We start from the raw sequence: 25,847 nt of genomic DNA, 5'->3' as shown, positions 1-25,847 counted from the left end.
CCTTAAGTCAATACGCAGTGGGAATCCAGAAAGTGATTCTTGATTATGAGTGCAAAAGGATTAGGAACCTGCCTTAAGAAAGCTAATCAGGGGCAATGAGGGCCTGGAGGCCTGGAGAACAGGTTAGGTAGGGCCAAGGAGAAAAGTTATGCGGGTTTGGAGTTCCCATTGTGGCTCAGTGGTTTAAGAACCTGACTTTGTTTCTGTGAGGATGCGTGTTTGATCCCTGGCCTTGCTCGGTGAGTTAAGGATCTGGTGTTGCCACAAGCTGCAGTGTAGTTTGCAGATATGGCTCGGATCTGGTGTTGCTATGGCTGTGGTAAGCTCACAGGTGCAGCTCTGATTTGACCCCTAGCCTGGGAACTTCCATATGCTGCAGGTGCAGCTGTAAAAAGAAAAAAGTTATAGGGGGCATTTGACAAGAAGTCAGTGATCTCAATGTTAAGGATACATCATTTTCGAGTTCCTTACAGATCATCAGCACATTCTTTGGCATCAGTGTTGGCTTATAAAATGGAATAAACATTTTATCTTTTGAGAAGAAAGAAGACACTGCTGTTAGAAGCTACACTGATCCATTCTAGGTTGGTTATAACGTATTTGAGATGATCAAATGAGGCCATGAGTCTGGTTCCCCTCTTGACCAAGAGAACTGAAACTGAGCTAAACTTTGGATCTGTGGACCTTTATTTCAGTAGCATGCTTTTCCAGCCCACTGAGCCTGCTATTATAATCTAAAACCAAAGAAGACACTCTTTAACCAAACTGGAACCAGAGAAATGGACTGTCTTCTGAGGATGTTCCCTATGGAATCTGTTAAGTGACTACTCAGATGTACTGGTGTGTTATTTTCAATTGCTTGACAAAATTCTGCCAAAATTTAATGAAGGTGTGGCTACTGCTAGTTAGTTAGGAATAAGGAATAACTTCTAGATGAATTTAGGAAAGGTCATCACATTCTAGGCCACAGCTGAATAAGCCTCAACATCTTCTTTTTGTTAATGTCCTTTTAAAAAAGTTTTTGATTATGGTTGAATTACAAATGTTCCATCAATTTCTGCTGTCCATCAAAATGACCCATTGATACATGTATATCCATTCTTTTTCTCATATTACCTTTTATCATGTTCTATCGCAAGTGATTGGATAGAGTTTCCTGTGCTGCACAGCAGGACCTCATTGCTTATCCATTATCAATATAGTAGTTGGCATCTGTTAACCCCAAATTCCCAGTCCATCCCACTCCCTCCCCTCCCCTTGGCAATTGTTAGGTAAGTCTGTTCTCTAAGTCCATGAGTTTTCAATGTCTGCTTTTGTAAACAAAGTGTTACTGGGACATAGTTACATTCATTTTTCTTTTTTTTTTTTTTTTGCTTTTTTAGGGCTGTACCAGTGGCACATGGAAGTTCCCAGGCTAGGGGTTGAATCAGAGCTGAGGCCACCGGTCTACACCACAGCCATGGCAAAGCGGGATCTGAGCCAAATCTGCGACACAACTCGCGGCAACACTGGATCCTTAACCCACTGAGTGAGGTCAGGGATCAAACCCGAATCCTCTTGGATGCTAGTTGAGTTCATTAACTGCTGAGCCATGAAGGGAACTCCTACATTCATTCTTACATGCCATCTATGGCTACTTTCAACTACAATGGCAGAGTTGAGTACCTGCAACCACAGGGCCTCTGGTATTTACTCTCTTGTCCTTCCTAGAAAAAGTTTATTGACCCCCAATCTAGGAGTATGATTTTCTCATTAAATGGTGGTGTGGGGAGTTCCCGTCGTGGCTCAGTGGCTAATGAATCTGACTAGGAATCATGAGGTTGTGGGTTTGATCCCTGGCCTCGCTCAGTAGGTTGAGGATCCAGGATTGTCGTGAGCTGTGGTGTAGGTTGGAGACGTGGCTTGGATCCCGTGTTGCTGTGGCTGTGGTGTAGGCTGGTGGCTACAGCTCCGATTAGACCCCTAGCCTGGGAACCTCCATATGCGTGGGTACAGCCCTGGAAAAGATAAATAAATAAATAAATAAATAAATAAATAAATAAATAAATAAATAAATAAACGGTGGTGTGGATCTGCACTTGCAGGAGGAAGAACAATCAGAAATATGAAATTTTCTGGAGTTCCCGTCGTGGCGCAGTGGTTAACGAATCCGACTAGGAACCATGAGGTTGCGGGTTCGGTCCCTACCCTTGCTCAGTGGGTTAAGGATCCGGCGTTGCTGTGAGCTGTGGTGTAGGTCGCAGACACGGCTCGGATCCTGCGTTGCTGTGGCTCTGGCGTAGGCCGGCAGCTACAGCTCCGATTAGACCCCTGGCCTGGGAACCTCCATATGCTGCAGGAGCGGTCCAAGAAATACAAAAAAAGACAAAAAAAAAAGAAATATGAAATTTTCTTTATACATTTACCATTAGGCCAGGAATGTCTAGTTGGGAGAAACAAATTTAAATCCCTTTGGTGTATATGATCTTTGAACTTTCCCTTCTTTTCCTCTTCCTCCTTCTCCACGTCCTCCTCCTTCTTTTTTGGCAGAACTACTCAGGTCTCATCTGTGATATGTGGTACTGGTTACTCCCTGTACAACTTTGGACGAGTCATTGGACTACCCTGCATTTCAGTGTCTCCTATGACAACAGAACTTGCTGTCTGGTTAAATGAGTTTACATAAGGCATGACCAGGACAGTAGCTACTACCTCCAGTCAACACTCCGTAGATGTTAGCTCTTACTAGTGCCAATTTGACGTAGGGTCATTTACAACCAATGTTGCTGAGACTTCCAGGATTCTTCATGTCAGTGATGGATGACTCATGTCAGGACAAGAACCAATTATCCACTTCAGGGCTCTCTGAAATGTTTTTCCAAGCGGTTCTCAAAGTGAGGTCCCTGGGGCAGCAGAATCAGCCCCATCTGGGAATTTATTAGAAATATACAATCCCAGTTGCGGTTGTGGTGCAGCAGAAACAAATCCAACTAGTATCCATGAGGATGCAGGTTCAATCTCTGGCCCTGTTCAGTGGGCTGGGGATCCGGCATTGCCGTGAGCTATGCCATAGATTGCAAATGAGGCCTGGATTCCACATTGCTGTTGTGGTGTTGGCTGGCAGTTATAGCTCTGATTCAACTCCTACCCTGGGTATCTCCATAAACTGCGGGTGCAGCCCTAAAAAGCAAAAAAAGAAATTTCTTCCCAGGCCCCCTCCAAGATTATTGAATTAGAGACTCTGGGAATGGTAACGAGCCAGTGGTGTGCTATCAAAGGCTTAACTGTTGGCTCAACAGGGAAACTATGCCCTAGAGTTGGCTGATTCTCATGGTTTAACTTCTCCCATTATGACCAATTACAAGCTACCAAAGCAATGTTATCTCTTGTGATGTTATGAGGTTGGAAAGAGAAATTCACAATCAGCTCTCCCGAGCTGACCAGGGAACATGCTCTAGCATGTTCCTGGCCCAGAGAGCTATGTTTCAACAAGTATTCTGGATGATTCTAGAATTTACACACCACACCAAAGAGCCTAGAATTCTGGGGAGAAAGTGAGGCAGAGGGCCTGGGCTTTGCAGCCAAACATCTGGGTGCAAGTCCCATTCTGCTACTTCCCAACCTTAGGAAGATGCCTGGCATATACTTAAGCACAATCTATGTCTATCCACATAGGTGGTTATAATTATTACTCTAACTTCATTCCTGCTGCTGTCCACCAGCACCTTCTCCAACATTAGAGGAGCTCTGAGGACTTTCACTGCTGCCCAAGACCTCTGAGGAAAGCCAAAGCCATTGCTGCATTTTGCACGGAGAACTCTCCTGAGGGCCTGTTGTGCCTCATGGTGATTATGCAAAGTGGAAAATGGTTATTACCCCCATTATCATATAAATAGCCAACCTCAGAGTGGAGATTTGCAGAGCCTTGTTGTTTGGGGTCAGGCTATAGAGGACTGGAAGTTCACTTTTGCCCTTTAGTAACTGAAACTGCTCAGATGGGGTCTACAAGTCCTTCCTGATAATTCCAATTTCCACCACAGTCAAGTAGCTGGGTTCCTGTGTGTAAGGGAGCCTAATTGACAGAGAGGCCAGCATGGTAACTTGAAGTCTAATGTGACTTCTCGACTTCCTGGAACCTCCCCCTACCTCAGAATTGAGGCTCAGAGAGGTTAACTTCCAAAAGTCTCCCAACCTAGAAGCACCAAACCTAGGATTTGAACCCGGACACTGGTGGCAGAAGCTGTGCCCCTCACTGCTGCACCATCCTGCCTTTCTAGAACCAAGAGAGGACATAACCCTGGAACCACCAGTCCCTAGACTTCCTGGTATGCGAGAGGAATGATGTCCTCATGTTTAAGCCACTTTAGTTGGGTTTCCTGTGACTTTCCCCTCAAACATTCTAACTGATACGGTGTCTTTGAATTGGCCTCCTTTGTCCAGAGTTTCCGACCATGCTAGTCACTGAATCATTTCTCCATCAAGGGCTGATTCACAGCAGACATGGATTAGGAAAGCATCTCAATGTCAGTGAAGAACAACGCATTGGAGACCTGGGAGCACCGATGTTGAAATATCTAGATAGAGACAATCACATGGGATTCCATCTGTGTTTGACCCTGGAGCTCATATCATAGCAAAGTTCAGCCTTTTGGCACCTGCTGTCATCTCTGATACTGATCAATGAAGTTTGTCCAGAGGTGATGTGGTCAAGAGAAACTCAAAGAGGAGTTCTCATTGTGGCTCAGTAGGTGAAGAACCTGACTAGTGTCTGTGAGGGTGTGGGTTTGATCTCTGGCCCCTATCATTGGGTTAAGGATCTGGCATTGCTAGGAGCTGAGGTGTAGGTCACCAATGCAGCTCAGATGCCACCTTGCTGTCACTGAGGCTGGTAGCTGCAGCTCTGATGCAGTCTCTAGCCTGGGAACTTCCATATGCCTTGGGTGTGGTCTTAAAAGAAAAAAAAAAGAGTGAGAGAAAATCAAAGAGATGGGGAGCCTTGAAAAACATCCAGAGAAGGCTGCCATGCAAATTCTTTAAGTCTGTTGCCTCTGTTCTTAGGTGGCTAGCATCTGGGTTCCCAGTCTCCCCAACCTCTTTGGTGGTGAAGAATTCAGACTGACTCAAAGGCATATTTCACTGATAAGTAGGGTGTTTGTCTCTTCAGGCTGACGAAAATATGGAAACCTACAAATGTTCGATCCATTGAGTCAGGAGTAAAGACAGACTTTAAGGAACAATGCTGAGGCTCGCTTTACAGGACAGCATGGGGCATGTGGAGCTGGGACAGAGCAGGCTCCCTTTCCCAGGCATCTCAGGAAACCCCCTTCCATCCCCAGAGCCATCCTCCTTTCTCTCCTGCTGCTGGGCATCCCCACCTTCTCCCCTCCCCTCCCCCCACCAACCCTCCCTGGTATTTTTCTTTTACTACATCCCAGGAGTAAGTAGAGCCAGGGCTGCAATGGCAAGATGCAGGGCATGGTCCAAGAGGAGAGAAGAGCAAACCTCAATGGCAGAGAGTCCCGGGTCTATCCCTTGTCATCCTCGTCATTTGTCCCTTTGCTTACTCAGCAAAGAATTGGTGAAATTCCTACTAGGAAAAGCACCAAAGGTACAACAATGGAAAAACTCCTTCTGGGAGAAAAAAAGAAACTGCCATAGGATCCTTCAGTATTTGGTGGATCTAAAGACCCAAAAGGACAGCAAATCCTTGAGATAAATAGGTTAGGTTTTATCATCTGGTTTTCCAGGAAGATGGAAGTCCAGTGACTTTCTCATGGGATGTGGCTAAGTGGCAGACACAAGCTGCGAACTCACATCTTCTGACTCATTTCTTTTCTCAGCAAGACAGCTCACCCCATGTCTAGCCTGGGAGGAGTCAGTCCCTGCAAGGGTCACTGCTCTGAAGCAGACCCTAGAAAGTTCTTTCACCATGAGCCCCTCATTGTAGGAAAAGGAGGGGCCATGGGCAGCCTGTGTGATCCTGCTGGTTAGTCTTTGAAGTAAAAAAATCTTGAGATCAAAGGAAATATTTTGTGAACCCAGTCTTTAGTCCTTGATCTGCTAGAAACCTTAATTGAATTAGCAATATAAACTTTGTGAAGATTTCACTTTTTCAGCTTGGTTTGAACAGATACCATTTCTTTATTTCTTGTTTCTTTATTTATGAAACAAGTTAGGGGAAAGAATGTAAAATATCTCACTTAAGATATGAACTATGCAATACTTCGATCTCATGAGGTTTTTTTAGTAGAACTGATCCAGATTTGGGTAATTTTCATGCCACTATGAGTAAGAAGTTAGAGTAGGAAATATTTTTGACTAAATGATCTAGTTGTGTTCCAGAAAGGCCAGCTTCCCAGATTCCTTGATGTCTGAAATCACAGCATTTTAGGAAGAAGTGTACTAGCATTTTGGCGTATTCCATAGATCAGGGGCTTTATATATGTTTTAAAAAAGTCAGTCCTTCCAAGAACCCATTACAAAGGTGTTCCTCTCTCTGGTTCACAGAAGGAATCAAGTGACTTTCCTTTGGACATAGAACTTGGACATGGGGAGTTAAGGCTTGATGCTGGCAGGCACCAGGGCCTGGTCTCTGTCAACAGTTCATTTAAAGCTGCCTTTGGACCTTCAGAAATCACCTGGGTCACTTCCTCCCTTTGCATTAGAGCTGAAGAATTTAGATCCTGAATCTTAAGTTCCTGACACAGTGCAGAGCACACAAAACCTAACTCTCAGGAGCATGGTCTTTTCTTTTGCATCTCAGCAGAGGGTTAAGAGTGGGAAAAAGTGGGAGTTCCCATCATGGCTCAGCGGTAATGAAACTGACTAGTATCTATGAGGATGTGGATTTAATCCCTGGCCTCACGCAATGGGTTAAGGATCCCATGTTGCCGTGAGCTGTGGTGTAATTCGCAGATGCAGCTCAGACCCCACAGTGCTGTAGCTGTGGTGTAGGTTGGCAGCTGCAGCTCCAATTCAATTCCTAGCCTGGGAACTTCCATACGCCAGGGGATAAGGCCCTAAAAAGCCAAAAATAAAAAGGAGAGCTAAACAGAATCACAAAGTCCATTCAGTTCTAACTCATTTTGTAAGGAGATGTATAAAAATGTTTTCCTGGAACTTGAAAAACACACTCAAAAATGATTTCAATGTAATCCAGCCTGGGAGGGGTCAGAGATGGCAGGAGGACAAGATGGTTGAGAAAGCCTATGACATAGCATCTGTGATTGGTGGGGATATTTTCTAAATAGCAACATGATGGGAAGGTTAGAAAAAAATGGGCTAAAACCAGTGATCCTGAGGTCAGTCACGTGGCTGCTCCACAGAGGATTTTACCTGGGGACCAGAAAAAAAGTACTTCAGTTCTAGGGTCTTCGTGATCGTAATATCTCCAGGTTTTGCTCTTTTGTGTAACTCCCTGTCCCACCCCTTCCAGACAAGCAGAAGCTACAGCTGTGCTTTAAAGTAGTTTGGTCCCTGTTTCAGATTTTCCTGTGGAGAAAGGAATGGATATTAGGCAGATTACTATACCTTCCCTCTGCCACACCAGGGTAAGCTTCCTAGACCAGCTAATTCTCCTTCCTCAGGCCTGGCAGCTCCCAGCCGTCAGCTGGAGGAGCAGAATTCCTTCTTCCTCCAACGCATCTGTAGCCCCGAAGACTCTCCTTCTACCTGGGGCAGCGCCCAACTGACTCAGCGAGAGCTCCAGTGCCCTGGGGGCTCAGAGGACTGGAAACCACTGGATGCTGGTAGGGCTCCTGGTGGCTGGTGAGTCCCATCCTGCCTGCCATTCTGTCGTCTCCAGGGACCACCCAAGGCCTGGCCCTGCTGATGATCTCTTTTACCCCTTGCTGCTCCGTGGGTCTGCCCCATGGACTTGTAACTTCTCTTTGGCTCCCACGCCAACTCTTCCCACTGTACTGTCTGCATCCTGGTTACACGGCAGAAAATCTCTTCTGCATCCTCAGTCTTCACAGGAGGCTTTAAACCGAAATCTGGCTTTCCTGATGTTTTCCCACATTCCATCAGCCAGATTGGGGATTCAGGGTTATGTCACTTGCAAGCCATTGCTCCTCTTTCTTTTAAAAAAATATCACGTGTCTGTGGACTCTTTGACCTTTAGGGGTTCCTCTTCCTTTCATCCTTGCTGTTCCCTTTGGGATCTCCTGGTGACTGGTCCCTCTCATCTCCCCAGTTCAATTAAGATGTGAGTGAACATGTGTGTATCTATATAGTGTAAAGACAATGGCTGCCATTTATCTGATGCCTTGGATTCTAATTTCCACTTTGCACTCACCAGTTTGTGCGACTTTGGTCAGGTGACTGTATGTTTTGCTCTTGTATAAAATGCAGATAAGTACCTCTCACAGGATACGGTTGTGGCAAGGATGAAATGGGAAGATCCAGGTGAAGTGATCGGCATGTTTCTGGCATAACTTAAGAATTGTTAACTATGATCATCTTTGGCTGCTTCTTTTCCTTCCTGAATCCCACCATCGTCTGGAAAGGTCAGTGTCCTTTGGAACCACCCACGCTTTTTCCCACCTGTGGTCTCTAACTGGGGGCCTCCATGCCACACACCTATGCTGTTTCAATGACAAGGTCCTGATCCGCATGTGCCCCCTTCACTGCTGGTGTCACTGCTTCTTATCTGTCCTGTCCTTGTCTTTTTGTCTCACTAGCTGGAACCCTTCAGCCTTGGTCAGATGCCTTACTTTCCCTGAAACCTAACAGGCTGTGGTGTGGATGTGATTTTGCTTGTATGAATGTCATATTTATTCAAAGTTTGCATTTTCATAATTCTTCCAATTTAAGGATCAATATGAGGCTAAACCACTCCCTCTGGAGAGACTCTTACCCTCAATCTCTCACCTCGAGATTGGTGAATAATGGCCTTGATCCAGGGGGTGAGTCCTCTAGGACACTGGCTTGGCAGGGAGGTAGGATGGCACTTTTCACATGATAATGATTCAGTAGCTGGGACACCAGGAGGTCATCTTTGTCATCTGAATTCAGAATCTGAAATCAGATGAGGAATGGGACTGGACCTCTGAGCCCTGGACAAACCCAGCTGTGTTTCTGTGCTTCTTTGATTTCCCTTGAATTTTTCGTTGGTACTTTTGGAAATTCCAGTCTGTCTCAACCCAGCTGAGTCACAGAAAGGATAAGCAAGCGTTCTGTCCTAGCATGGGCTAGAACTCTTAAGATGTACCTCCTCTCTTTTTTTGGCCCTGGTGCACAGCAGGCTGATGTGGGATTTCAGTTCCCTGACCAGGGATTGAACCCGGGCCACAGCAGTGAAAGTGGCAAATCCTAACTACTAGATCACCAGGGAACTCCCTGGTGGTCCCACTCTTTGGGAGGCTGAACAGGGATAACAGAGTGACTTACCAAGGGAGTAGGAAAGCATTCTGAAAGACCTTGGTGCACAGAGCCAGCAAGCCAATGACCTTCCTATCCAGGGAACCTGTGGAGCCAGGAAAGATGGGGAGGTTTAGCCTGGCTTGTGCTTGTTCCTTCCCATTATTCCGAGAGGTGGAGTACTTTCTCAGGGTGGAAAGGGGAGGAAGGGCGAAGAGAGGGAAATTAAATATGGATACTGGGAAATTAAATCACCATAATGTACTTGTACCATATGATTTGAGGTTTTATGAATTCCAAGAGCATCAGACATATTTCTATCCAAAATATAGGAAAGCTCCCCAAAAGGCAATTATTGATTGAGCCCTGATTTTGGAAGATTTATTCACTCTTCTCTTAGAGATGGATAATTAGGAATAAAGTAGAACTTACAATACTTAAAAGAGATTGCAGGAGTTCCCTGGTGGCTTAGTGGTTAAGGATTTGGTATTGTTCCTGCTATGGTTATGGTCGCTGCTGTGGTGCGGGTTCAATCCCTGGCCCAGGAAATCCCACATGCCCAGAACTTTGCCCCCCCCCAAATACATACATACTATACTGCAGTCATATATACATATATATATATATATATATATATATATATATATATGACTGCAGTAACCACTTCAGTGGGATGTGTTCCAAGACCTCCAGTCATGCTTGAAACCACAGATAATAAGAAATGCTATATAGACTACATTTTTTTCTACACTAAAGGATGGGCATACCAGACAAAGGGATGATTCATGGCCTTGGCAGGACAGAGTAGGACAGCATAAGTTTTCATTATGCTATTTAGAATAGTGTGTGATGTAAAATTTTATGAATTGTTTATTTCTGGAATTTTCCTTTTTAATATTTTTGGACCACGGTTGACCTCATGTAATAGAAACCATGGAAAGTGAAACCTCGGATAAGGGGAACTACTATAAACAAGGAGTTGGGGGGTGTCTCCCAAAACCTGTTCATTAACTGAAGAGCTATGGGATTTAGGACAAGATGCTTTTTTTTCGTCTTTTTAGGGCCACACCCATGGCATATGGAGGTTTCCTGGCTAGGGGACCAATTGGAGCTGTAGCTGCTGGCCCATGTCACAGTCACAGCAACACCAGATCTGTGCAGCATCTTTGACCTACACCACAGCTCACAGAATGCCGGATCTTTAACCCAATGAATGAGGCCAGGGATCAAACCCGCATCCTCGTGGATGCTAGTCAGATCTGTTAAACACCGAGCCACGACGGGAACTCCCTAGGACAAGATGCTTAACTTGGCTCTATATTTCCTGAGGTTTATAAAAAACGTTTATATATTAAAAAAAAGCCCAACTCTCCTTTAAGATGTCATGAAGAATAGAGTAATATTTATGTCAAATACTTTTAGAGACTCAAGGGAGGAAAGTGCTTTAAAAAATGCCATCTAGTCTGTGAAGTTTTTAGGTATTCGAGGAGAACCATAAAATGCACCAGGAAAAATAGGACACATCTCTAAAAAGCGTGAAAAGCTGTGCATTTAAAAATAAATTAAAATAATGTTTTATATTTAATTTAAAAAATGGAATAGTGCTGTTGAGTTGGCAGGAAAAAAAGAAAGAGCTGAATTTGGTCATCAATAATTAATTTCTAGGGCTGCAGTAACAAAGTGCCACACACTAGGTGGCTTTAAACAACAGAAACTGGCAGTTCCCTTCACCGCTTAGTGCTAATGAACCTGACTAGTATCCATGAGGTTCGATCCCTGGCCTTGCTCAGCGGGTTAAGGCTCCAGCACTGCCGTGAGCCATGATGTAGGTTGAAGATGCAGCTTAGGTCTTGCTGTGGCTGAGGTGTAGGGTGGCAGCTATAGTTCCAACTCGATCCCTAGACTGGGAACGTCCACATGCTGCAGGTATGGCCCTAAAAAGAAAAAGACAGGAGTTCCTGTCGTGGCGCAGTGGTTAATGAATCCGACTAGGAACCATGAGGTTGCGGGTTCGATCCCTGGCCTTGCTCAGTGGGTTAGGGATCTGGCATTGCTGTAAGCTGTGGTGTAGGTCGCAGATGTGGCTTGGATCCCGCGTTGCTGTGGCTCTGGTGTAGGCCGGTGGCTATGGCTCCGATTCCACCCCTAGCCTGGGAATCTCCATGTGCCGCGGAAGTGGCCCTAGAAAAGGCAAAAAGAAAAGAAAAAGACAAATAAATAAGCAAATCAATAAACAACAGAAATTGGTTTTCTCACAGCTCTGGGTGCTGGAAGTCTGGGCTCAAGGTGTGCAGGGCTGGTTTCCTCTGTGGGCTCTAAGGGGCTCCTGGTCCACCCCTCTCCCAGCCCTTGGGATCTTCCACAGTACTCGGTGTTCCTGACTTGGAGATTTGCCACCCCAGTCTCTGCCTTTCATCACATAGCCTTTTCTCTGTGCGGCTCACATTCTCTTCTCTTCTCTTAAGGACAACGGTCATACTGGATTAGGGTCCATCCTAATGACCTCAGCTTAATTTGGTCACATCTGCAAAGAACTTTCCAAATAAAGTCATATTCACATGCATTGGGGGGAGGGATTAGGACTTCAGTATATTTGGAGAGACACATAATTCAACCCACAGCACTGATTATTTTATTTTATTTTATTTTATTTTATTTTAGTGCTGAACCTGAGGCATATGGAAATTCCCAGGCTAGGGGTGGAGTCCGAGCTGTAGCTGCCAGCCTATACCTCAGCCACAGCAACGAGGGATCAAAGCCATGTCTGTGACCTACACCACAGCTCATGGCAATGCTGCATCCTTAATTCACTGAGCAAATCTAGGGATCAAACCCGAGTCCTCATGGATGCTAATCGGGTCCACCACCACTGAGCCATAATGGGAACTCCCAGCACTGATCCACTTAAAATTAATCATGGCGTTTCCGTCATGGCTCTTTGCTGTGAGCTGTGGTGTAGGTCACAGACATGGCTTGGATCCCCCATTGCTGTGGCTGTGGTGTAGGCTGGCAGCTGCAGCTCTGATTCCACCCCTAGCCTGGGAACTTCCATATTTGCAGGTGTGGCCCTAAAAAATAACTAACTAACTAAATAAATATGGAGTTAGTTTAATGAAAAAGTCACATGTCCTTTTAAAAAAAAGTGTCAGAACACACGTTTCTGGCCTCTGGCCCCCCACTTCATTTTTCTTAGCTCCATTTGCTGTAGTCACAAAGAAGCCACTCTTGACTTTTTATGGCCAGGGACCATGTCTCCCTGGAGATTATGACCTCCCTCAACTGGAGGCAGCTGGTGATCTCAGATGCATTATGAAATTAAATAACTTCTCCTAAATCTAATTTTAAAGCTTCTCTGAGTCCCCTAAATTTTCTTGCCTGTGATTATCTAGCAGGGGTGATGGGGTCCGGGGCAAGGGGGGAGGTGGGGGGAGGACACTGTCAACAGAGCAAGTGCAGTGTGACAATTGCAAGACGGGCCTGTTTTCTGTGACCTGACCTCTTGGTTCACATTCCCATGCAAGTTCACCTACTTTCACCTTAGTACAGGGCCAAATCTGGATATCAAGAGTCAGCTACTTTTTAGCTTCTGCTGCCAGAAAATGGATTTTTTTTTCCTTTAACAAAATGTGAAAATGTGGCTTCTTATTTTGCGAAGGCAATTCGCTTTTGACACCATTAATGAAGTGACTCGAGTTTATCCAAGCTGATCAAAGGTTCGGCGTTCATTCTTGTCCGCCTTGACTGCAGTGTCCCCTAGTGGCTCCTTTGATAACAAAGTTCTCTAGGTTGATTGCTTTACAGAAATAAAAGAATACATTTTAACAAATTAGTTTTCCAAAGTGAGTTGGTGCAGTTTTTTTTTCGGGGGGGGGGGTGTTGCCAACTAAACTTCACTTCAATACATTACCACATTATGCATATATAAATCTTCTGATTGTTCACATGAAATTCTCTACAAATGTGTTCCCTTTCCTTGTTTAAGGAAAGAGGGGAGAGGGGAGGGAGGAATAATAAAATGGTCACAGAACGAAATGAGCATAAAGGCTTTTGAATTGTGGTTGATAACATGATATCTGTCTATAGAAAACTAAAATGTGAAAATACAGCTATAGTGAAGTTTTAAAACTGAGATTATCATGACTAAACAATTTTAAAAGCAGGATAAGGATATGAATTCATTCAGCCAGCATCTGACCTCTCTTTTCTGCCAGACTTGTGACAAGTGTGTGTGGCGGAAACAGCAGGTCCCAGATAAAGGCCACTTTCTTGCTGCTTTGCATAAATGTGTTCTGCCTGTGACTTTATCCCATTTTATTCATCTCAGACCCGGATCTCCAGCTGCCCTGCATGCCCCCTGTCCTTGGGGTGGCGGTGAAGGCCTTGGCCTCACTTCCTTGCTCTGTAGCTTCGAGGAGGCTGCTCAGTGGGCAGCGAGTCAAGGGATTCAAGTAAGGTTTCTCTTGTTCTCGGAAACAGATTTGGGGCTGAGGGGGTGGTTTTCAAGGCTTCTCTGAAGTAATTGTAAAGATATTGCAGAGAGGGAGTTCCCGTCATGGCTCAGTGGTTAACGAATCCAACTGGGGACCATGAAGTTGCGGGTTCGACCCCTGGCCTTGCTCAGTGGGTTAAGGACCTGTCGTTGCTGTGAGCTGTGGTGTAGGTCACAGATGTGGCTCGGATCCCGCGTTGCTATGGCTCTGGTGTAGGCCGGTGGCTACAGCTCCGATAAGACCCCTAGACTGGGAACCTCCACATGCCGAGGGAACAGCTCACGAAAAGGCAAAAAGACAAGAACAAAACAAAACAAAAAAACCCGAGATATTGCAGAGATTCCCAGGTTTCGAGATTTGACAAGCCAAAAAGGAAAGAGTTTTATGGAGGACTTAGGAGTTCCTGTTGCACAGTGGAAACGAATCCTACTGGGAACCATGAGCTTGCGGGTTCGATCCCTGGCCTCGTTCAGTGGGTTAAGGATCTGGTGTTGCCGTGAGCTGTGGTGTAGGTTGCAGGCGCAGCTTGGATCCTGCGTTGCTGTGGCTGTGGCATAGGCTGGTGGCTACAGCTCTGATTAGACCCCTAGGAACCTCCAAATGCTGTAGGTGCAGCCCTAAAAAGACAAAATGAATAAATATATAAATGGAGGATTTTAAAAAAGATTGCTAATTAAAAAAAGTCCCCAACCAATAGCATTAAAAGTAATCATTAAACAACTACTATCCACATTAGTTCACAAAAGAGAGAACAATTAAATATAAAAGATAAGACAATTAAAGCCATTTCTTGCCAGGGAAAATGTGTTTTTTTTTTTCCTGAACTTTTTTAAAATTTTAAATGATTTTTATTTTTTCCATTATAGCTGCAGCATATGGAAGTTCCCAGACTGGGGGTCGAACTGGAGCTGCAACTGCAGGCCCACATCACAGCCGCAGCAAAACCAGATCCAAGCCCCATCTGTGGCCTATTCCAAAGCTTGTGGCAACACCTTAAACCACTAATGGAGGCCGCATCCTCATGGACACCATGTAGTGCTCTTAACCCACTGAGCCATAATGGAAACTCTGAAAATGTGTTTTATATATATGTTTTGTACACACACACACAGAGTTGCTCTTCTTTGTCTTTCATTTCACCATGGAACAGAGGAAAGTTCATCCTGAACTGGCAGCTGTTTGGGGACTGGCTTTTGGGGATGCTGTGGGAATTTTGCCCCTGAACTTTGACACTCTCTGGTGTGGTTTGGAGAGCTCCTCTGCCACGTGATTTTGTTGAAACTGGGACACAGGCTCTACCACCATAAGGAGAGATGAACTGTGAGGGAGAGCGTTTGAGCTCTGTGACTCCAGAACTTGCTCCCTGCTGGTCTCTGTCTTGTGTGGAGGGCACGGGAGAAAGTCAGCCCTCCCAGAACCTTGGGCTCACAGGACCCAGAGAGACAGGCTGGTGAATCCTCCCAGGTTAGTGCAGAACCGCAGGAAGCATCCCAGACAGACGGACTATGCTCATGTGGGTCCAAAGCACCCCTAAAGAACACGGCAGTCCTACCCTCCATGCTCTCACTCTCAGAAAGGAAATCAGCGATCTAGAGCCAGAGTGGGCCTAGAATCCCATGATTGAATTTCCCCCTATCACGGAGTCACTAAAGCACCAGAAAGAGGCAAAAAGACAAGCACAGGTTCACTAACATGCTCTTTGGAGAGGCTGGTGCTGCCCCTCCATGTGCCAACACCCAACACTGGAACCTTGAACATGGACCACCTCTAGCTGGTGGGTGGCAGGACCGGGGTCCCCGACACTTAACCCCACCCCTGAGATGCATCCTTCACCTACTGGTACCCCTTTGAGCCGAAGAAAAAGCAACATCAGAGGCCTTTCTTGAGAGCCTTTTTCTGCTGGTCTTAGATCAGTTATTTTATATTTAAGTGTTCTATTAACCATGCTCATTCTTTATATCCCGTCTCTAAGGCCCTTCTTTTACAAATACTTGTTAGATTTTTTTTTTTTTTTGAATTTAATTCTCCTTTCACATGTACTGTTCAAGATGGGCCGCAATCTCCTAATATCCCATTGACATTGAACATTTACACAATGTATGCATTCTCCTCATCTCTGTGCTTTCTGAAAGTCTATGCTCTGCATACTCTTACCCATATTTTTATTGGCTGTGTGTCTTTCCCTTTGCCTTGTCTTATATTCCCAACCTTCGAATTAGTTGCATATTTCAACTCTTTAGCTCAGTTTGCTGGTTTTGATGATTTCTCATAATGGGCTCCCCCCCCCCCACCGCCCCATCCTAATCCCTGAAACATGTAACTCTGTTCCCTTAATTGGAAAAAGGGACTTGCAGATATGATAAAGTCAGGAGTCTTCAGGTAGGGAGATTGTCTAGGATTATTTCAGGGTGTCTAAATCCAATGACAAGGGTTCTTATAAAAGACCATGGGGGTTCCTGTTGTAGCTCAGTAGGTTAAGAACCTGACAGAAGGCTCAGTGGAAACGAATCTGCCTAGTATCCATGAAGATGAGGGTTCGATCCCTGACCTTGCTCAGTGGGTTAAGGATCCGGCATTGCCGTGAACTGTGATGTAGGTCGCAGATGTGGCTCTGATGCTGCAGGTGTGGCCCAAAAGGACACGCATGGGAGACCCACGAAGAAGGTGATGTGAAGATAGAGTGGAGGCTGAAGGGCTGTGGCCACAGGCCAGGGAATGCAGGCAGCTCCCAGAGGCTGGAAGAGACAAGGAAAGGATTCTTCACTGGAGACGCCAATGTGGCCAACACCTTGACTTTGGACCTCTGGCCTCCAGAACTGGGAGAGATCACCTTGCTGTGGTTTTAAGCCACTATTTGTTAAGGATGCCACAGAAAACTTCGAGAGCCCCCGGTGTTTTAAGACCATGTCCAACACGTCTCCTCTACAGTGCTTATTCATAATTCCCACATTTAATGCCCTTTCCCAGCTCTCCACATTTTACTGCACCTTTTAGTTCCTGAATCTCAGTCATTTGTGTATTCTTTCATTTTTTATTTTATTTTTTTTGCTTTTTAATGGCTGCTCCTATGGCATATGGACGTTCCCAAGCTTGGGGTCCAAGCGGAGCTGCAGCTGCCAGCCTACACCACAGCCGTGGCAACACCAGATCCTAGCTGCCTCTGTGAACTATGCCAATGCCTGATCCTTAACCCACTGAGCCAGGCCAGGGATCGGATCAAACCTGTATCCTCGTGGAGTTATGTCGGGTTTGTAATCCAGTAAGCCACCATGGAAAGTCCCATTTGTGTATTGTAATCATTACTTATTTTGTGTATCCATTTATGAGCTGTGTCTAGAGTTTTCTACCAGTCAACAAAAGATAAATTGGTTTATAGTCTAATCCACAAATTTGGGAACAAAAGCCTGGAAAATTTGTAGAGTTCAATGGTTTGGCATCTCAGAAGGAAATATGTGTCATGAAAAGGCATTTCTGAGCAATTACACTGATTACACTCTTGCAGTAATTTAGTGTGTGGTTTGGAGCTACATTCATTAGGTTGGAATCCAGCTTTACCATTGGATGGTGGGCAAGTTATTTAGCTTCTCAAGGTCTTGATTTCCTCATCAGTGAAATGGGTATGGTAACAGAGAATTTGGTGAGGATTAAATGAGGTAATATGTGTAAATTTCTTAGAAGACCGGTAGGGGCATATGCTGAGTGTGCAGAACAGTTAACTAGTATTCATGCATTTATACCTTAAACATCCAGTTAGGGTGAAAGTACCTTAAAAACAGGGAAAGCCTGAGTTTTCACAGCCTGATGTTATTCCTTAGGCCTAAGAGTGTCAAGAAAATGCTTCTAGGTACATAACTCTAGGTGACCCTGAAAATAAGGTTTAAGCAGAAGATACTTGCCTAGGGACAAACAAGGAATGATACAGTCATAAAGTTAGTGGCATTATTGTGCTTTAGGCTGTTGATTGTTGTATTTACCAGGCAGTGTCATGACAAATGCCCTCCTTTATTAAACCAGTCAGGTCTCTTTTCTTGATCCTTTGCTGTGTTTCTCAAATTTATTCCATCATTTCAATTCAAGGGCTAATAGATTAATCTCATTTAGCTCATTATGGTTTCATGCTGTGCTATTGTAAATATTCATGGGCCCCATACTCATAGGATGAAGTAGTTTCCCTCCAGCAGAATTCTGGCACAGCCTTCTGCAAAGTCCCCAAGGCTCATGGAACTCCCATGTCTACAGCAGTGGCTTCAAAGCTCTTTTGACCCTGCATACAATCCGTAGAGAAAAAAAAATTAACGTGTCCTCTAAATAATACACACATGCAATTTATACTAATCATAGGTGATAAAACACACAACAGCAAAAAGTTTTCAAAGATGAGTTTAAGCAGAAATAGAAAGTGTTTTTAGATGTCTTGTGAATCATGGTGCTCGATCTTGCCATTAGCTGTCCCCTCGAGGCACGTTTCACATTTGGGGTGGGGTTCTTCTTGAATAACAGTGCATGCAAATCCTCATGACAATGAGGCTTCCTGCTCACTTAAAACTTTTTGTCCAGCTTACTGTCAGAGGTGACTTGATTACTCTTAGTTTTACCTCATGCTGAGTACAAGTGGATCTGCCCTGCTATTTGCCTGTGGCTTGTCTGTGCTTGCTTTATTAGTACGGTATTCAGTATGCTGTTTCTTTAGGAATTTGTTTAAAACATGTGTCCTTTTTTTTTTTTTATCTTTTTAGGGCTGAACCAGGGGCATATGGAGGTTCCAAGGCTAGGGGTTAAATAGGAGCTGTAGCTGCCAACCTACACCTACACCACAGCCACAGCAATGTGGGATCCAAACTGCATCTTCAACCTACACACAACTCATGGCAACACCAGATCCTTATCCCACTGAGGAGGCCAGGAATCAAAACTGTGTCCTCATGGATGCTAGTCAGATTCATTTCAGCTGAGCCACGATGGGAACTCCCACTTGTCTGTTTTTTGAGGTTTTTTTCCTTTTCTTTGTGTGCTTTTTAGGGTCACACCCACAGCATATGGAGGTTCAAAGGCTAGGGGTCGTATCGGAGTTGCAGCTGCTGGCCTATGCCACAGCCACAGCCATATCAACTTGGGATCCAAGCCATGTCTGTGACCTACACCACAGCTCATGGCAAGCCAAATCCTTAATCCACTGAGAGAGGCCAGGGATCGAACCAGCATCCTCATAGATACTAGTCAGGTTTGTTACCACTGAGCCACAACAGGAACTCCCTGTTAGACATTTTTTTAATTCTCAAGAAATCTCTCGCTCTTTGATGCTTGCTTCATATCTTCCTGTTCTTATTTCATGAACAAACTCTCTTCTCTTACAGCTCTGGTGGTACAAACACACTCACACCTGTTTCCTGTATTATCTCCATTTCCCCTAGATTCCTTCTTTTAATTCCTCCTCTTTTTTTTTTTTTTCTTTTTAGGGCCACACCCATGGCATATGGAGGTTCCCTTCCCAGGCTAGAGGTCGAATCAGAGCTACAGCTGCTGGCCTACATCACAACCACAGCAATGCTGGAACCCCCACCCATTGAGCAAGGCCAGGGATTGAACCCTCATCCTCATGGATCCTAGTCTGCTTTGTTAACCACTGAGCCACGACAGGAACTCCAGTCTCCTTTAATTCTTGTTACACATTTTCGTAAAACTTGGTGCTCCTTGAGTGCCCTTTTGTAATTAAACAGGGGTCTTGAAAGCGATTTGCAAGCTCTCTGTGGACAGAACTGTGGGTGAGCAGGCTTCACAATGGTGTCAAACTGAAATTTTGGCTAACTGGCCTTTTCATGAGGGAGCTCTCTCGCCAATCTCCTATGGGGTGGGTGGTATTTTCTGGCTGCAGGAATGTACAGGCACCAAGTTCTGGCAATGTTTCTGGCATCGGGTTGTGGGAGTGGGCTGGGTGTTCCACTATCGTTAGGCCAACACTCAGGTGATTCCCCCACTTTCAGGCCTGTGTCTCTTGGGATCAGTTTCTCTAGAGTAAGTTTCTAGCCAAGGCTGGAGGCAGGGAGCCTGGAGGTGGTTGCTTCTGTTGATTGGTTGGGTGGGTTCTACTCAGGACTAGTCAATCAACCCCTGTTCTGCCTCTTGGCCTTTGGATATCTCCCACCTTGAAGTCCTGGATCTTTGAAGGTCCTGTAGGGTAAGCTAGCTTTCCAAGCCTTCTGGACAGAATTGCAGTTTAAGCCATTTTCTTTCTCATTAAATGGACCAGTGGAAGAAGTATTGTTGGGAATGGTCTGACAGGGTGAAATCTGTGATGCTTGATCTGGGTTGAAAGAACCAGCAGGAACTACAGGTCAGAATGTACATGATTCAGGAAGTTGGCTGTTAACAGGCACACACTGAAAGCTGTATTAGGAATAGAAATGTCACCAATTTGAAAGCAGATGTGTATTCTTTTTTTTTTTTTTGGTCTTTTTGCCATTTCTTGGGCTGCTCCTGCGGCATATGGAGGTTCCCAGGCTAGGGGTCAAATCAGAGCTGTAGCCGCCGGCCTACACCAGAGCCACAGCAATGTGGGATCCGAGCCGCGTCTGTGACCTACACCACAGCTCACGGCAACGCTGGATCCTTAACCCACTGAGCAAGACCAGGGATCGAACCCGCAACCTCATGGTTCCTAGTTGGATTCATTAACCACTGTGCCACAACGGGAACTCCAACAGACGTGTATTCTTTGGAACGCTAGAATGCATTCTCGCAGAAACATCAAGGAGATCTAAAAATAATTTAGGAGTTCCCGTCGTGGCGCAGTGGTTGACGAATCCGACTAGGAACTATGAGGTTGTGGGTTCGGTCCCTGCCCTTGCTCAGTGGGTTAACGATCCGGCGTTGCCGTGAGCTATGGTGTAGGTTGCAGACACGGCTCGGATCCCGAGTTGCTGTGGCTCTGGCATAGGCCAGTGGCTATAGCTCCGATTCGACCCCTAGCCTGGGAACCTCCATACGCCGCAGGAGCAGCCCAAAGAAATAGCAGAAAGACAAAAAAAAAAAAGACAAAAAATAAAAATAAAAATAATTTAAATTTGGTACCACACAGACTCTACTTTGTTACTGCCCTAGGACCAGTAGGAGAGTGTGTACTTTCCTTTCCTGGTTGCCAAGAACATATGTGAAGAGAAGAAAAGTTTGTAATGAAATGGAATTTTATTTATTTATTATTATTATTATTATTTTTCTTTTAGGGCTGCCCCAGCACAAATGGAAATTCCCAGGCTAGGAGTCTAATCAGAGCTACAGCTGCCAGCCTACGCCACAGCCACAGCAACACAGGATCTGAGCCACGTCTGTCACCTACACCACAGCTCACCGCAATGCTGAATCCTTAACCCACTGAGCAAGGCCAGGGATTGAACCTGAAACCTCATAGTTCCTAGTCGGATTCAGTTCCGTTGTGCCACATTGGAAACGCCCTAGAATGGAATTTTAAAATCAGAATATCAAAAGCAACTTATTCTCGCTGGATTTACTTAGCAGCCAAAGAGATGTGTACCTTCTGAATGACTGAGGCTGTAAAGGCAGAGTGGCTGAGTCAGGGAAATTAACACTAGTTGTTCAATAAGTATTCTTGAGTAGGTATATCTTCATGGATAGCACTTAATCACCCACACCTTCTATCACGCTCCATGTAGAGATGTCTTGGTCTCTTTATTGGGCTCTGCTTCTCATTTTAAACCTCTTAATGATGCTGACATCTTCTAATACAAGTTAAATAAAGCCTAAGTGTGTCTATATCATGCCCATGAGAGGTAAAAATGAATGAATGAAAATGATCAAGGACACTAATGACATTTATCCATTGCTTAACATACACCATATAGGGGGTTAAGCATTTTATAGGTGGCTGTTCATGTACTCTTACAACCTAAGATATTGAATCAGTCAATTTAAATTAAGTTTTGCTGCAATAAAAAATAGTCTCCAGCTCTCAGACCACACACATTGATTGTTTTACTCACACCACATGTCCATTGTGGGGTTGGGTTACTAGGGACCCAGAAGGTAGGGCAGCATTTAGGTGGATTTTGGTTTCTCAGGTGGTCGACTATGAATGGGTTCTTAAAACTTCAATTCAGAAGTGACACCTGTCATTTCTCCATTCAATGGCCAATGCGATTCACATGGTCACTCCTGACCTCCATGTATCAGGAAGCTTTTTTATTTGTTTGTGTGTTTTTTAAGTTTTGTTGCAGTATAGTTGATTTACAACGAGGGAGGTTTTATTCTACTTCCTGGAAATGCATCTTTTTTTTTTTTTTTTTTTTTAGGGTTGCACCCGAGGCATATGGAGGTTCTCAGGCCAGGGCTCCAATTGGAGCTGTAGCCCCTGGCCTACACCACAGCCACAGCAACTCGGGATCCGAGCCGCATCTGTGACCTACACTACACCTCACAGCAATGCCGGATCCTTAATTGACTGAGCAAGGCCAGGGATGGAACCTGCAACCTCATGGTTCCTAGTTGGATTCGTTTCCGCTGCGCCAGGATGGGAACTTGTGGAGACACATCTTGAATCACATGGCCGTGCCTAACATCAGAGAGTGGGGAAGTCCTCCAACAGGGACAGTAGCAAATGTTTTGAGTAATCCAACCCCCCACAGACAAAACAAAATCAGCAAAACCAAACCAAAACACAACATAGAGGGCCCTGACTATGCAGAAATGTTAGACACAAACCCTGTCTGCCACTTTTTTTCTTTCTTTTTATGCCGCACTTGTGGCATATGGAAGTTCCAGGGCTAGGGGATGAATTGGAGCTGCAGCTGTAGGCTTATGTCACAGCCACGGCAGCACCAGTTCTAAGCCTCATCTGTGACCTATGCTGCAGCTTGCAGCAACGCCAGATCTTTAACCCACTGAGTGAGGCCAGGGATTGAACCAGCATCCTTATGGATACTATGTTGGGTTCTTTGACTAGTATCCATGAGGACATGGGTTTGATCCCTGGCCTTGCTCAGTAGGTTAAGGATCTGGCATTGCTGTGAACTGCTGTGTAGGTGGCATATGCAGCTCAGATCTGGCATTGCTGTGGCTGTGGCGTAGGCTGGCAGCTGCAGCTCTGATTCAGTCCCTAGCCTAGTCCTTATGCCGAGGGTGCAGACTTAAAAAACAAAAAACCCAAAAAGACTATGTTGGGTTCCTAGCCTTCTGAGCCACAACAGGAACTCTCCTTTTTCAAAAAGAGAAAGAATTAATTTTCACCTGTATGTTATTATTCTAGGAGGTAGTTGGGAAAGAAAAATGAAATGTTAAGATAATATCTATGAGGAATAACACCAAGAGATTTATTTATAGAAGGGCCAATCTAGTGTTATTTCTACAAATTAAATTCAAGTTCAAAAATCTAGATTTCAGAGGGCTTCAGTGGTCTCCAAGAGGATTCTGTTTCACTCTGGGGATTCTTTAGTGTTTTATATTCACCCTGTGACGCTGAAACTTGACAAATGTGAGAAATAGCTGAAGTGGTAAATGTTACTGCTTTAAGGGGAAATAATTTAAGAGGAAATAAGTTCATATCACTAGAAGAGTATCTTAAACTCGGGTACCTAGCCAATCTTTGCCTTTTATTTCCTTTTTCATGGTTACCTAAAGCCTTGTCTGTCAAGTAAACACTTGTCAAGACAAGTATATACATACACACCCCCAAACTAGAAATTGTTTTCTAGTTTATTAGAATGTTCACTTAAAAAGTCACCACTTCTCTGTGTTTTGCTTGTCTCACTCTAGAAATTAACCAGGTGACAGTGTTTTCTTGATACTAGCCTGCCACCTTGTGGTCATTTGGAAAACCAAACTTGGCAAAACAAATGTTCTGCAGTAATTTTCCTTCAATAACCATTTCCGGGTGGTGGTGGAGCTAATTGTGTTCTTTTTATTAACTGGGTCAGAATCTACTTATCTACCTCCAGAAAACATTTATTTATTTATTTATTTATTTATCTTTTGAGGGCTGCACCTGCGGCATATGGAGGTTCCCAGGCTAGGGGTCGAATCAGAGCTGTTGCTACTGGCATACACCGGAGCCACAGCAACGACAGATTCAAGCCGCGTCTGTGACTTACACCACAGCTCATGGCAGTGCCAAATCCTTAACCCACCGAGAGAGGGCAGAGACCGAACCTGCAACCTCATGGTTCCTAGTGGGATTCGTTTCCGCTGTGCCACAAAGGAACTCCCAGAAAACATTTATTAACAATAGCATATTTTAAGGAAATTGGGTTGAAATGATTAATACTTATGCTTAATTGGTGAGCCAAGAAATTTTCTGTACAAAAAGCAATTTTTAAGAGATGAACATTGAGAAAAATTCAACCTTATGCCTGTTAAAGGAGGCCCCCATAATTTTGTTCTTTTATAAATGCTTCCTGTTTCACCCCCTCCCCACCTATGTGTGCCACACAATGTGCTGGGCACTCAGCTTAAGACTGTGAATGAAAGGGACTAGAATCTCTGCCCTCCTGCAGTGTATGTTTTAAAGTATAGAGACCTGCATACATAGGTTACAGTCTGGAAATCTGACCCCCTAATGTTCTACCAGCGTGTATGTCCATCTTCCCTACCATTGTTCCTGCTCTGTGTGAGCAAAATATTGCTGCTCAGGTAGAGGTCAGCTCTTTTTTATTCTCTGGATTCAAATGCCTCTGCCCTCTTAAGGACTCAAGGGCTTCTCATCTGTAATTCCCCTTCTCTCCCCTACATCCTCAGTCTTCCTCCCTCTTGCGCATTTCCTTCATACCTACACAGGCTCCAATAGCTGCCATTAATCTTTCCTTAACCCCCAATTGTCTCCAGCTAATGCTGTGTTTCTCTGCTTCCCGTCACAATAAAACTTCTCAATGTTTTGTTTTTATTCCTCGTGCCCACAAGAATCTAAGCCACCTAGTTTATTGCTGAATTCTCAGCTTCTTGTAGAGTTTCTGGCACTTAGTAGGTATTCAGGTATTTGATAAAGGCTTAGTTTGCATACGAATTTATATTGCAAGACCTCCTGGTCTCTGAGTAATCTGGTATTCGGAAAACAGAAGTAGAAAAGGCATTAAATTGATAAGAACCATGCTCAGCACTTGGGAAGATGCTTTAACCTTACCAAAATGGAGTTTATTGGAGATGACAATTACATAGCAGCCTTGGGGTAAGATCTAACTGGCAGTGGCATCTTGGGTATAGTATTTCAAAGAATTTTTTGGCAAGAGGAGATCAGCAATGCCCACCTAGATGTGGGAGGGGGGGCTGGCCATGCATTCCTAGGTCACATGGTTTCCTTCAACTCTAAATGTAAAGTGATTTAAAAAGACAGATTCTCAAAACGTTGTTGCTTTAACTGCATTTTAGATTTGAACTAGACTTAAACCTTTGAACACTTCTCAACATTTAATGATAGAATAAGAATTCAACTCAGGAGTTCCTGTCGTGGCTCAGTGGTTAATGAATTCTACTAGGAACCATGAGGTTGCAGGTTTAATCCCTGGCCTTGCTCAGTGGGTTAAGGATCCGGCATTGCCATGAGCTGTGGTATAGGTCGCAGATGAAGCTTGGATCCTGCGTTGCTGTGGCTCTGGTGGAGGCTGGCATCTACAGCTCGGATTCAACCCCTAGCCTGGGAATCTCCATATGCCAAGGGAGCAGCCCTAGAAAAGGCAAAAAGACAAAAAAAAAAAAGGAATTCAACTCAGACTCAAAATTATAAACTACAATCTCCAGGAATAAATCTAAGATGAATGAAAATGGATCTGCACCTATTTATTTAACCAGAGTTCATCTGATAGCCTATATCACGAAGGAAAAGCATTTGACTGTATATTTAAACTGTTCCTTTCAGAAAAATGTCCTGCACTGTCTGGTATTTATTATGCCTATTATCGTATTTCCCTTTAAGCTGTGTTTTCTTCTCTTCTAGCTGGCTGACTTCCTTTTCCTCCATTTTGCTTCTTTATGAGGCGCTAAGTCCAGACTAGACTGACAAATATTTCAGGCTTCATTTCA

This window comes from Phacochoerus africanus, chromosome 1, assembly GCF_016906955.1.
Source record: "Phacochoerus africanus isolate WHEZ1 chromosome 1, ROS_Pafr_v1, whole genome shotgun sequence".
In the NCBI taxonomy this organism is placed as follows: Eukaryota; Metazoa; Chordata; class Mammalia; order Artiodactyla; family Suidae; genus Phacochoerus; species Phacochoerus africanus.
The sequence above is the reverse complement of the archived record's forward strand: the minus strand, read 5'-3'. Positions refer to the sequence as shown.